A 12,693-nucleotide genomic window follows, 5' to 3' on the forward strand; every position below is an offset into this window, starting at 1 on the left:
TAAGGTGAGATATAGGGAACCTATATCTCAGTGAGGAGTGCTAACACCACCTCACCCAGTCTGCAGTAGCAGGCCTGTGGTGTCAGATTTAGTCAGCTTCCCAGGGGTGGCATAATACATGCTTCAGCCCCTGGTAGGCCTGTGAAGTACCTATGCCCTTGGTACCTAAGGTACCATATACTAGGGGCTCATAAGGTACCACAGTATCCAATCACTAGTGCATCTAATATGCACTCCAAGTTGTTTAGAGAGAACAGAGAGACTGGGGCCCTGATTAGCAGGGACCCAGCCAGACTATAGCCAAAAACCAGTGTTAACATCAGAAAAAAAGTGGGGGCAACATAAGTGCAGATCCTACTCTCCTACAGTCCTCCTGAGTGACATCCGGAAAGCGGTCCAGCAGCTTCGGGACGTAGAAAGAGATAGGCTGGAGAGGGTCGACAGACAGGCTGATCTCCTTGAAGCTAGAGAAACGCTGGCAACGCAGGTGGAAAGGGTGCGATGCTTCGATTACAAGGCCTACACGGCTCGGACCCATGCTGAGAGAGACAAGTTTGGAGCATTGCTAGCTTGGCTGGCTAATCCGGCACGCAGAGGGACGACGATTCTGGAACTGCGGGGGAGAGACAACGAGACCTATTATAGGCAGCAGGATATTAATCTCCAGTTTCTGGAATATTATACTGCCCTGTACCAGAGTAAGCTAGATCCAACAGTGTTAGAGGGGGGGAGAGATTCTTGGAGGACATAGAACTTCCTCAAATTGATGCAGAGGCAGAGGAGACCCTGGGAAGGGACGTCAAACTTGGAGAGGTAAGTGGGGCCATAAAACACATGGCCAGAAACAAGACCCCAGGGACGGATGGGCTCCCGATTTAGTTTTACTCCACATATGTGGATATATTGGCTCCCCAGCTGATGGCCCTATATAATAGAGCAAAGCGAGATGGCTATCTACTCGCTTCAACGAGAGAAGCTTAATCATCCCGCTGGTAAAACCTGGCAAGCCAGCTTGGGATCGTACTGCATATCGGCCCCTCGCCATGCTCAATAAGATATTAAGTCGCATCTTAGCGGGCCGACTGATGATTCACATGATGACGCTCGTACATGTGGACCAAGCGGGCTTTATTCCATCCCGGAATACAGCAATGAATATACGTAGACTTCTTAGACTACTAGATGCGACCACGTATAACAAAGAAGAGGCTTGCATTTTATCGATCGACATTGAGAAAGCCTTTGACAGCCTCGAGTGGCCGTATCTTTTTAGTGTCCTGAGAGCGTTTGGCTTGGGGGGAAGGGTTTGTAGCCTGGACAGCGATACTGTATAAGAATTCTACTGCCAGAGTTCGCACAGGAGGACTGATCTCAGAGGCCTGTTAGTGGGCAGGGGAACGAGACAGGGATGTCCGCTGTCTCCCCTCTTGTTTGCGCTGGCGGTGGAACCTCTGGCCGTGCATGCAAGAGCAGGCCGTAACTATCAGGGTTTAGACATGATGGGACTACTCCAATTTATAGCGCTTTATGTGGATGATCTCCTGATGTTCCTAGCTAACTCTGAGGCCGCCCTGCAGGGAGATAAAGATCTCTTGAGTAGACTGGGAAGAGTTACAGGATTCAAAGTCAACTGGACCAAGACGTGCCTTTTCGATGCTCTGGCAGGAAGGGTTGGCCCACTAGACACAACAGATGTGGTGTGGGAAAACAGATGCCTGACCTATCTGGATGTTCAGATATACCATGACACTGCAGATTTATTAGAATGTAATATGGGGCGAGCGATTCGAGGCACCAAAAGTAACTTTGAGTTTTGGGGGACCCTCCCACTGTCGGTGGTGGGTCCGGTGGCACTACTAAAGATGGTCACGCTGCCTAGACTACTCTATTATTTCAGCTCGTTACCACTCTGGATCCCGCGCAAACTCTTTGCCCAGCTCAACACCATGATCACAGGATTTTTATTGGGTACTGGGAGATGCAGAGTGGCGCTCACCACCATGATGACGCCCAAGGCGGAGGAGGGCTTTGCAGTGCTGGATTTTGAGACCTATTATCATGCAGCCCAAGTATAGTAGTTCACGAAGTGGATGGAGGGACGACTTCGAAATGCGGAGGACCTTGGGAGCTTGGATCCGGGTTTGCGACCCCTGTCCCGCGTGTTGCTACACCTCCCTTTGAGAGATGGGGAAGCCCCAGCGGACTTACGAGCGATGCGCCATTTCTGGCACTGGGCTTGTGGCCGAGCACGACTAGGACCCCCGTATGCACCTGAGATCCCGCTGCTGATCTGTGAGGCATTGCCCCTTGGTGGAGACTGGCACGGACTACGCACATGGGAGGAGGCAGAGATATCTACTATTGGAGATCTCTATGACGACAATGCCTTACTTCCTTTTAATGATTTATTAGAGCGATACGACCTTCCCAGGGGGGATTTCCTATTACATGCTGCCCTAATGGCAACTATCCGTAAGCATTGGAGGGAGGGGATGGCGGAACCTTCAACTTCTCAAACTTGTCAGTATATTGTAACAGCGGCTGGAACGATTAAAGCAGTCACTTGTCTCTACCAACGCCTTGCGCAGAAGGTGCGGTGGCCCCTGATGGCCCTGCATCTCAAATGGGAAGCGGACCTAGGCGAGCCCATAGATGAGAAACCGTGGGAAGAACTGGTAGGAAGAGCTTGGAAAAGCTCTAGAAATGTGCGCTTCCAGTTGATACATTTTTTTGTCCTCCACAGAGCATACCTTACCCCGTCCACGATTAACACATTTTTTGGGCCCGATCCGCTTGCCCACGGTGTAACCTGGAAAACGCGGGGTTTCTACATATTTTCTGGGACTGCCCGGCACTTGGAGGATTCTGGAGAGGGGCAACGGATAGATTAGGGGACACAACGGAGCGAAACATAGCACTGACACCAGGGTATTGCCTACTACACTGGTTCCCGCATACCGCCAGGAATCAAGTCACCAGCAAATTTATAGACCTAGGGTTGGTATTAACCAAAAGGGAACTTACTAGCCATTGGAAGGCAAAAAGCACCCCTAGCGTACTGAGATGGTTAAGGGAGCTTATAAAGTGGGCGGACTGCGAAGGAATCTTTAGACTGCAAATGGCCCAGAGGACTGGAAGTGAAAAGACACTGGAGGCAGCGAGAGCATGGGTGGTGTTAGTGGAGGTGTTAAAGCAGCCGAGTGGCAATAACGGAACACCGCTAAACCAAAGGGGATGATGGGCAGAGTGTTGAACATTGCAAACACTCACCCCCAGTCAACTGATCTGGGTTTAATCCATTATCATTCTTTAGCTCACTCCACCACCCCAGTTTAGACATGGCCATATGCAAATCAGTCTGACCCTGTGCATTATGGGAACAGTCCAGCCCGAACTGCCAAGCCAAGGAACAGACCACCCCCTTGGTGAACAAACCCTGGTATAGAGAATGGAGTGCCTGACTAATTGCATGACTATGGTGGCTGTCCAAGAGATGCTGATGCCCATGGGTAGACTAGATGAGAGCAGGCCCTTTTAGGGATCTACCTTACTGGGAATGGCATGCCTGATGCTCTGTAAGACCGGAATGCATTACCATGCGGGTAATTGAATGACTGAGCGACATGCCTAGGGGGTGGGTGAGGGTGGGTTTTTGGTGGGTGGGGAGGGGGGAGAGGGAAGGTTCCTTTGTTGGTTGTTACGGGTTAGTAATGGAACAGAATGGTGGGGTGATGTGGGTATATTAAAGGGGTACAGAGACTGATCAGCCTGAGGACCCTGAACTATACTCAGTGCATTATCAACTCCTTGTACAAGAACAAGACCAATGAATCATGGGGGACGTCGAACCGAGATTATTGTGTATGGATATAAATGGCTAATTGCTGGAAGTGGCTTGTAAGTGCAGGATCATCCATGTAATGCTATTGACTGCTTTATTACCGACTAATAAAATCTATTTACAAAAAAAATGAACCGTTCATTGTACTTGATAGTTTCAACCGCATGTGGACCAAGAATAAAAATATAGTGTGTTGAATCTAAGACAGCCTTTCTGGTACCAACCAAAAATATAACAATGCTATTTTTTACTATTTGATATTGACAACAAATCTCTGTTCTTTCAAAATAAGGCAGGATAAGATAGTGGATGCTCTTTGTGTCTTAGAGGGGTGGACATGTATGGAGCGGAAAGTCTGAAAGCTCCAAGCCGTTTCCGCTGCATAGAGATATAAGAATTAAGCAAGAGATGGAAGAGCTGGCTCAGAAAATGCTGAATCTGAAATCCTGATTAAGATCAAACGTTATGAAATTGTTAGTTTCAATTATTAATGTTCTCACAGATTTAGCAGTCTTTTTTCGCCTTTCAGTAAGGGCGAAGCATCCGCAGAAGTGCTGAATTACTACTCTATAGGTGATAAACGTCAGCTCAATATGGTGAAGTAGTGGTAGTTTGCCGATATTTCAAGATCCAGTCTCATTTTTCTACTTCTCATCCTTCTGGCATATATCTTGTTTCTGTATAGACTTTATTTCTATAAGTGCCTGTACACGGGATAGTCAAAGTGCTTCCTAACCACTCAGTTGTCTACCGCCCCACACCGGGGACCGAACAAATAGCACATCATATTATCTGCATCGCTAACACATGTGGCATTCTGTTCCTTCTCTTCCTGTTGTTGCACCCTTTCTATTTCTATCACTTTCCTAGGTTCAAATAATCTACAGGAGTCTACTATTCAACAAACACCAAAATACTTGCTTACTTACTTATGCCTGCTGCCCCTCCTGGGGTATAGGCGATCAACCAGGACTCTTCATTATCTAAATATATTGTTTAAAAAATATGTTACGTTTTATTTTAAGTTACAATAATGTTAATTACAATAACGTATAGTTTCTTAACTGTCGGTGTAGTTTTGCAGCTTGAAGACTTTCTGGATTCACTATGCTGTATCTAGTGGTTGGGTCCGGAATTGTCGTATTTCTTTTTTTTTTTTTACGTGGCCCAGGTGGGCGTCGACATACCACCATTTGGTGCCTCTTCGTGACGTCGACGCTCTTCCTCCGGAAGCTCCCACCTTTGGTCGCCATCTTCGGATTCTTTTTGTTTTTTCTTTTAGTTCTTGTCCTTTAATAGTCTTCCTCCTGTCTCATCCTTCTGGTGGAGGAGGGTGGGATCGCTAGTGAATCAAGAAAGTCTTCAAGCTGCAAAACTACACCGACAGGTAGGAAACTATACGTTTTGCAGCGTGAATCTTTCTGGATTCACTATGCTGTGCATAGACTTTGTAGCGGATTGCTAGGTTTGTGGTGGCTTGGTGGAAGATGAGCATTGGTTACTTAATATGTGTTGTAAGACCTTCTGTCCCACTTGTGCTTCCTTGTTCATCTGAATATCTACGCAGTAGTTCTTAGAGAACGTGTGCACTGAGGACCATGTTGCTGCTTGGCAAATGTCTTGAATAGGCGTATTTGCTAGAAATGCAATAGTTGCTCCTTTCTTCCTTGTTGAGTGAGCATGTGTTACTCCTTGCAATTCTTGCCCTGCCTGTTTATGGCAGAATTGTATGGTTTGTGCAATCCATCGTGCAATGGTATTTTTGGTAACTGGTCGTCCCAGAAAACTGTTGGTAAAAGACACAAAGAATTGCTTTGTTTTCCTGCATTCTTTTGTTCTTTCTATATAGTGCATTACTGCCCTCCTGGCATCAAGTGTGTGTAACACCTTATTTGTGCTTGTGGTTGGTTTCTGGAAAAAACTTGGTATTTGTATTGTCTGGTTTATGTGGAACCTTGACACCACCTTTGGCATGAAATGTCGGTCAGTTCTCATTACGATACTGTCATTGAGTATTTGTAGGTAGGGCTCTTGCAGTGTTAGCGCTTGTAATTCGCTTACTCTTCGTAGTGATGTGATAGCCACTAGGAAGGCTGTCTTTAGCGTGAGCATATGCAGTGTCGCTTTATGAATAGGCTCAAATGGTGTCTTCATCAAATGAAGGAAAAAACATGATTAACCACTTTGAAATGCATGACTTATCTCAGGCACACAATGCAGTGATACACACCAGCTGTTACAGTAAATGAAAGCAATAGGAACACCTTTAGGTGCAATAGCTAAACTCCACCTGCCATGCGTTATACTTGCACACCTTTCATTAAGCTCAATACAGAAGGCATATAGTTCCATGTAGCACTCACTAGCCCCTTGCTCTTACATTTGGAACACACCTTCCACGAATGAGTGCCACAAGCATCATTTGTTAAATGTGTTTTAAATAGGTGGCAAAGGTAGAAGTATGTAGGACTCAGGCAATGCAGCACTGGGTGGTCTATTGACAGCATGCCGTCACTGAAATAACTATAGAAGCTGTCTCATGATGCTGTACGGCATCCATGCACAGGTGCAGAGGGGTGCAGTGTGCCTATGACTAAAGAACACATGCTTTCCTTTCTACAGTGCATGCACCAAGTCGGTAACACCACAAGTAGGTGCATGGCTTCTCAGTATTACAGCTGTGCCGAACTCATAGAGGCAGCAACCATACCATAATTCCTAGGCGGTGCTAACACACCTCGTGCCCTTACATGTAGAGTTCCCGGGTTACTGCATGTGCTATAACAATGCAATTTATTTGCAAATGAGCACGTGCTGCTTCTGCAGCAATGTGCAGATGTAGAACAAGGTCACAGTGCGGCCTCATGTTGTGTTGAGCAGTGGCGGCTCCTCCGCTAAGGCGGAGGAGCGTTGTCCCAATGCTTTTAAGGAGTGTGGCAAAAGGAAAAATAAAATGATAACTTGTTGCTAATATCATTTTATTGTTTCCAGCTGCTTTGCGGGCGGGTTGGTGGGGCTGCTCTGCTCTCAAAGCAGGGCAGGGGAGCAGTGGTTTGCCCCCTCCAAGTGCGCATAAATGCTTGGCCGGCCCCCTTGGGTCGGCCAAACATTCATGTGCACTTTGCATGTCCACCATGGAGGCTGCATTACAGACTGTGAGGAGAACAGGCCCCGGCCCCTATTCCCTGGCTGAGCGTCGAACCACAGTGCTCAGACGAATCACAACACTGCATTGCAGCATCATGATTGGTCAGGGTAGCCTGGGTGCTTACCAATCACAATGCTGCAGTTCGTCAGGAGAGCCTGGGTGTGCTTCCTGGTTGCTGTTCAGCTGAGTCCGGCGGAAGAGAGAAGGAGCAGAGACGGAAGATGCAATGAAATGGTTAGTGGCTTTTATGTTTTTTTAATTTTTTTTACATTCGCCTTCCTACTCCCAGGACCCCCAGCCCTGCCACTCCCAATCCTTGTCGGCCGCTACTGGTGTGGAGTTCCTCAGACTAATTGCTCTAGGCAGTCCTGTCTCTAAACATGGATGACACTGTTGAGGGAGATACACTGTTCATGAGGAAGTGAAGACAGGCTGAACGCAAGCCCCGAAGAAGGCGCTACAAAGTTTCTGTGGCAGAAACAAAGACTTCACCAACAAAGTTATCATGACATATCGAAAGGAAAGAGCTTTCCTTCACTCTCCCCACTGGCTGTATCTGGATTGATTGAAAAAGAAAAAGAAATCTGCAATAAAGTTCTGCCTACTGTCACCAGCTCTGCATTACCTTATCACGCTTGCAGCGGACGGATCCCACCATGCGGATCTGCAAGAATCAAAACAAAAAAAATATATATATTTTAACAAATACACTTCTTTTCCTTTTCGTGCCTTAGTAACATTGTTACCGTTTGTTTCAGTAATATACAGCAATGGTATGTATACTGCATTGTAATAAATGAACAGACATATAAACCTATTGCACTGACCATATTAGCATATGTGTATAACTACTGTATTATATACACAAACATACTTTTAGACGTTCCGTATGTGTACTGTATATTTTATCTATAAACATGTTTGCTTATATACTGCATTATATGCATGTGTATATAAATAAATGAAAGCAAAAACACTTGCATATGTACTGCACAGTGTACATTAACACACTTGTACATGTAATGTATTGTATACATAAACATAAGTATGTATTGCATTAGAATTGAACCAAAAATATTCAATTGTTGAGAACTGATTTTCAATCCTAATTTAATATGTCAGTTTTTACTCTTAAGCCTAGTTTAAGCATACGCGCGGGGGACGGAGCTTTTCAATATTTATTACGCTTAGAAAGTCAAAATGTTGCTGTATCTGTTGCTCTACTTCCATTAGCAGCACAGTTACTAAAGGTTAAAATGTGATTATTAATTAGCGCTGGATATGTTTGCAAATTTGTATTTAAATTTTATGTTTTATTTTTATTTTGTATAAATGCTTGGTAAATGATTATATTTTTGTCATATATTTATATATATATATATAGATCCGAACCAAAGCTTCCTCCCATTGAAGAAAAAGCACGATACAGCTCCGGGGTAAAATGACAAAGGCTTTATTTTCAAAGGCGCGTAATGCTCATAGTCCCTGAAACGCTCAGGCAGACGCGTTTCAAGCCTCCGATGGCTCTCTTCAGTGCCGGTTTCACGAACTCTGTGCTCTGTAAGGGGGTCCAACAAGATGCAGCTGTGAAATAGACCGCTCCCTCTGATGTCGTCACTCCTCCTCCAATAGAAGGTGTGCTAGCCCCTTGAGCTCTCACCTTGCTTAGCAGATGCATGCTGGTAAGTGTAGTTCACATGGAGTGTCTGTGTAGTAACAGCGTTTCTCCTAGCAACAAGTGATGCCCCAACGAAGTTGGTTGTGTTCCACACGTCAGCTTCAGATGCCCAGCGGTATGAGACAAAGTCTATTGCCAGCCCCTTATCAGGCGAAACGTTTCGCCTACTCTCTCCCCTTGCCGCTTGTCAAACCATGTGGCCATCTGGGCAGCTGGGGGGGCGCCGTGTTGATGCAGTCCATGCAAAATATCCACAACGTGCTGGTCTCTTCACGGTGCTCCAGAACGAGAGGGTGTATCGCTAGTCAGCGACCTGCTTGCTGACTCTAACATCCGAACCAAAGCTTTCTCCCATTGAAGAAAAAGCACGATACAGCTCCGGGGTAAAATGACAAAGGCTTTATTTTCAAAGGCGCGTAATGCTCATAGTCCCTGAAACGCTCAGGCAGACGCGTTTCAAGCCTCCAATGGCTCTCTTCAGTGCTGGTTTCACGAACTCTGTGCTCTGTAAGGGGGTCCGACAAGATGCAGCTGTGAAATAGACCGCTCCCTCTGATGTCGTCACTCCTCCTCCAATAGAAGGTGTGCTAGCCCCTTGAGCTCTCACCTTGCTGAGCAGATGCATGCTGGTAAGTGTAGTTCACATGGAGTGTCTGTGTAGTAACAGCGTTTCTCCTAGCAACAAGTGATGCCCCAACGAAGTTGGTTGTGTTCCACACGTCAGCTTCAGATGCCCAGCGGTATGAGACAAAGTCTATTGCCAGCCCCTTATCAGGCGAAACATTTCGCCTACTCTCTCCCCTTGCCGCTTGTCAAACCATGTGGCCATCTGGGCAGCTGGGGGGGCGCCGTGTTGATGCAGTCCATGCAAAATATCCACAACGTGCTGGTCTCTTCACGGTGCTCCAGAACGAGAGGGTGTATCGCTAGTCAGCGACCTGCTTGCTGACTCCAAAGCTTCCTCCCATTGAAGAAAAAGCACGATACAGCTCCGGGGTAAAATGACAAAGGCTTTATTTTCAAAGGCGCGTAATGCTCATAGTCCCTGAAACGCTCAGGCAGACGCGTTTCAAGCCTCCAATGGCTCTCTTCAGTGCCGGTTTCACGAACTCTGTGCTCTGTAAGGGGGTCCAACAAGATGCAGCTGTGAAATAGACCGCTCCCTCTGATGTCGTCACTCCTCCTCCAATAGAAGGTGTGCTAGCCCCTTGAGCTCTCACCTTGCTGAGCAGATGCATGCTGGTAAGTGTAGTTCACATGGAGTGTCTGTGTAGTAACAGCGTTTCTCCTAGCAACAAGTGATGCCCCAACGAAGTTGGTTGTGTTCCACACGTCAGCTTCAGATGCCCAGCGGTATGAGACAAAGTCTATTGCCAGCCCCTTATCAGGCGAAACGTTTCGCCTACTCTCTCCCCTTGCCGCTTGTCAAACCATGTGGCCATCTGGGCAGCTGGGGGGGCGCCGTGTTGATGCAGTCCATGCAAAATATCCACAACGTGCTGGTCTCTTCACGGTGCTCCAGAACGAGAGGGTGTATCGCTAGTCAGCGACCTGCTTGCTGACTCTAACATCCGAACCAAAGCTTCCTCCCATTGAAGAAAAAGCACGATACAGCTCCGGGGTAAAATGACAAAGGCTTTATTTTCAAAGGCGCGTAATGCTCATAGTCCCTGAAACGCTCAGGCAGACGCGTTTCAAGCCTCCAATGGCTCTCTTCAGTGCCGGTTTCACGAACTCTGTGCTCTGTAAGGGGGTCCAACAAGATGCAGCTGTTAAATAGACCGCTCCCTCTGATGTCGTCACTCCTCCTCCAATAGAAGGTGTGCTAGCCCCTTGAGCTCTCACCTTGCTGAGCAGATGCATGCTGGTAAGTGTAGTTCACATGGAGTGTCTGTGTAGTAACAGCGTTTCTCCTAGCAACAAGTGATGCCCCAACGAAGTTGGTTGTGTTCCACACGTCAGCTTCAGATGCCCAGCGGTATGAGACAAAGTCTATTGCCAGCCCCTTATCAGGCGAAACGTTTCGCCTACTCTCTCCACTTGCCGCTTGTCAAACCATGTGGCCATCTGGGCAGCTGGGGGGGCGCCGTGTGGATGCAGTCCATGCAAAATATCCACAACATGCTGGTCTCTTCACGGTGCTCCAGAACGAGAGGGTGTATCGCTAGTCAGCGACCTGCTTGCTGACTCTAACATCCGAACCAAAGCTTCCTCCCATTGAACAAAAAGCACGATACAGCTCCGGGGTAAAATGACAAAGGCTTTATTTTCAAAGGCGCGTAATGCTCATAGTCCCTGAAACGCTCAGGCAGACGCGTTTCAAGCCTCCAATGGCTCTCTTCAGTGCCGGTTTCACGAACTCTGTGCTCTGTAAGGGGGTCCAACAAGATGCAGCTGTGAAATAGACCGCTCCCTCTGATGTCGTCACTCCTCCTCCAATAGAAGGTGTGCTAGCCCCTTGAGCTCTCACCTTGCTGAGCAGATGCATGCTGGTAAGTGTAGTTCACATGGAGTGTCTGTGTAGTAACAGCGTTTCTCCTAGCAACAAGTGATGCCCCAACGAAGTTGGTTGTGTTCCACACGTCAGCTTCAGATGCCCAGCGGTATGAGACAAAGTCTATATATATAGTTATAGTTATAGTTAGGACCACGTTTCTATTCAAAAAGCGTTTTTTCTTTTCCCAATAACTTTGGCGCCGGTTGACAAATCTTCATGAAATTTTCACAACTAGCGGGGCGCTCCGATCAGCTCCTGTCTTAAAAATTTCGGGGTGATTCGTCAAGCAGGGGATGAGAAAAAAGGGGATCCCAAAACACGTTTTCCCCATGTTAATTTCCATTGGAAACTTTAGACAAAGCTAAAGCCCAAACTGCAGAACGGAATTACACCAAATTTGGCAAAAAGGTAGCCCTTGGTTCAGAAAGAGCCCTTTTTGTTAAATGGTGTATATCCGGTCAGTAGTTCCTGAGAAATTAGAAAGAGAAAAGATATAGATATCTGTGAGCGCGGTGTGTTCGCGAACCCACCACGGCACGAGCTTCACTCTGGTTGGCTGCCAATACTCCAAACCAGGAACTGTTGGCAGCCATCTTGTGACTCCGTAGAACCAAGTCACAAGAAAACAGTGAAACAAAGTGAAAAATTAAGAAAAGGGGGCAGGGTAGATGCCCCCTGACCCCCTAGGCCTGCTCAGGGTGTCCAACAAGGACCCCCAGGGCCCGAAAAAGCTTTTTTTAATAATAATTTTGGCGGAATTCGCATTGGGGTCGCGAATCCCACCAAAAACATAAATAAATGTAGCGTGCTTCTATAAAATGAGGCCCCCGGGTGGGCCAGGTCCCGGCGGCATTGTTAAAAGTAATAGCCACAGAGCTGCGTTGCAGAGAGGTGGTCTGAGGCCACGCCCCTTTTTACACCTCTCTGCAACGCAGCTCTGAGGTGCTTACTGGAGGTACCTAGTGGGCTAGTTGGCCCCCCAGGTACCTTCAGGATTCAAGGGGACTTAATCCCCTAATTTACAACACACCAGGGGGCGCGTTTGCACAGTGGTGCAGGGAGGGGGTGGCCCTGACATAGCAAGTGTGCAAACGCGCTCCCTGGCACATTGTAAGTTGGGGAATTAATTCTCCTTGAATACTAAGGGTCCCTGTATGCCAACTAGCCCACCAGGTACCTCCAGTATGCGCCACAGAGCTGCATTGCAGAGAGGTGTTCTGAGGCCACGCCCCTTTTTACACCATTCTTCAATACACCTTGGCATATATATATATAAAACATATTTAAACTTTACAGAAATACACATTAATTGGATGATGTCATCAGTGATGTCATTTGAGATGTCATCAGTGATGTCACTGACCATGTCATGAGTGATGTAATATGTGACATCATCAGCAGTGCATTGCGGGGGCGTGAGTTATAGTTAGTTCTACTAACTATAACAGCTGAATTTCTCTGGTTTTGTACGAGTGAAATGTCCAGCTAACTATAACGTGCCTGAAACCTATGTTTTTTTCAGTGAAATT

The 12,693-nt window shown here is 46.9% G+C and overlaps 1 long non-coding RNA gene across 1 annotated transcript in view; it reads right to left on the reverse strand.

The window, feature by feature from the left end:
* Positions 1 to 12,693, reverse strand: part of LOC146865647 (uncharacterized) — a 62,645-nt gene that overhangs the window by 16,746 nt on the left and 33,206 nt on the right. Inside the window, exon 4 of the long non-coding RNA XR_014976673.1 lies at positions 7,615 to 7,653. This is a non-coding gene — a long non-coding RNA (uncharacterized LOC146865647). The remainder of the gene's footprint in view (positions 1 to 7,614; positions 7,654 to 12,693) is intronic.

This window comes from Triturus cristatus, chromosome 2_1, assembly GCF_964204655.1.
Source record: "Triturus cristatus chromosome 2_1, aTriCri1.1, whole genome shotgun sequence".
Taxonomy (NCBI): Eukaryota; Metazoa; Chordata; class Amphibia; order Caudata; family Salamandridae; genus Triturus; species Triturus cristatus.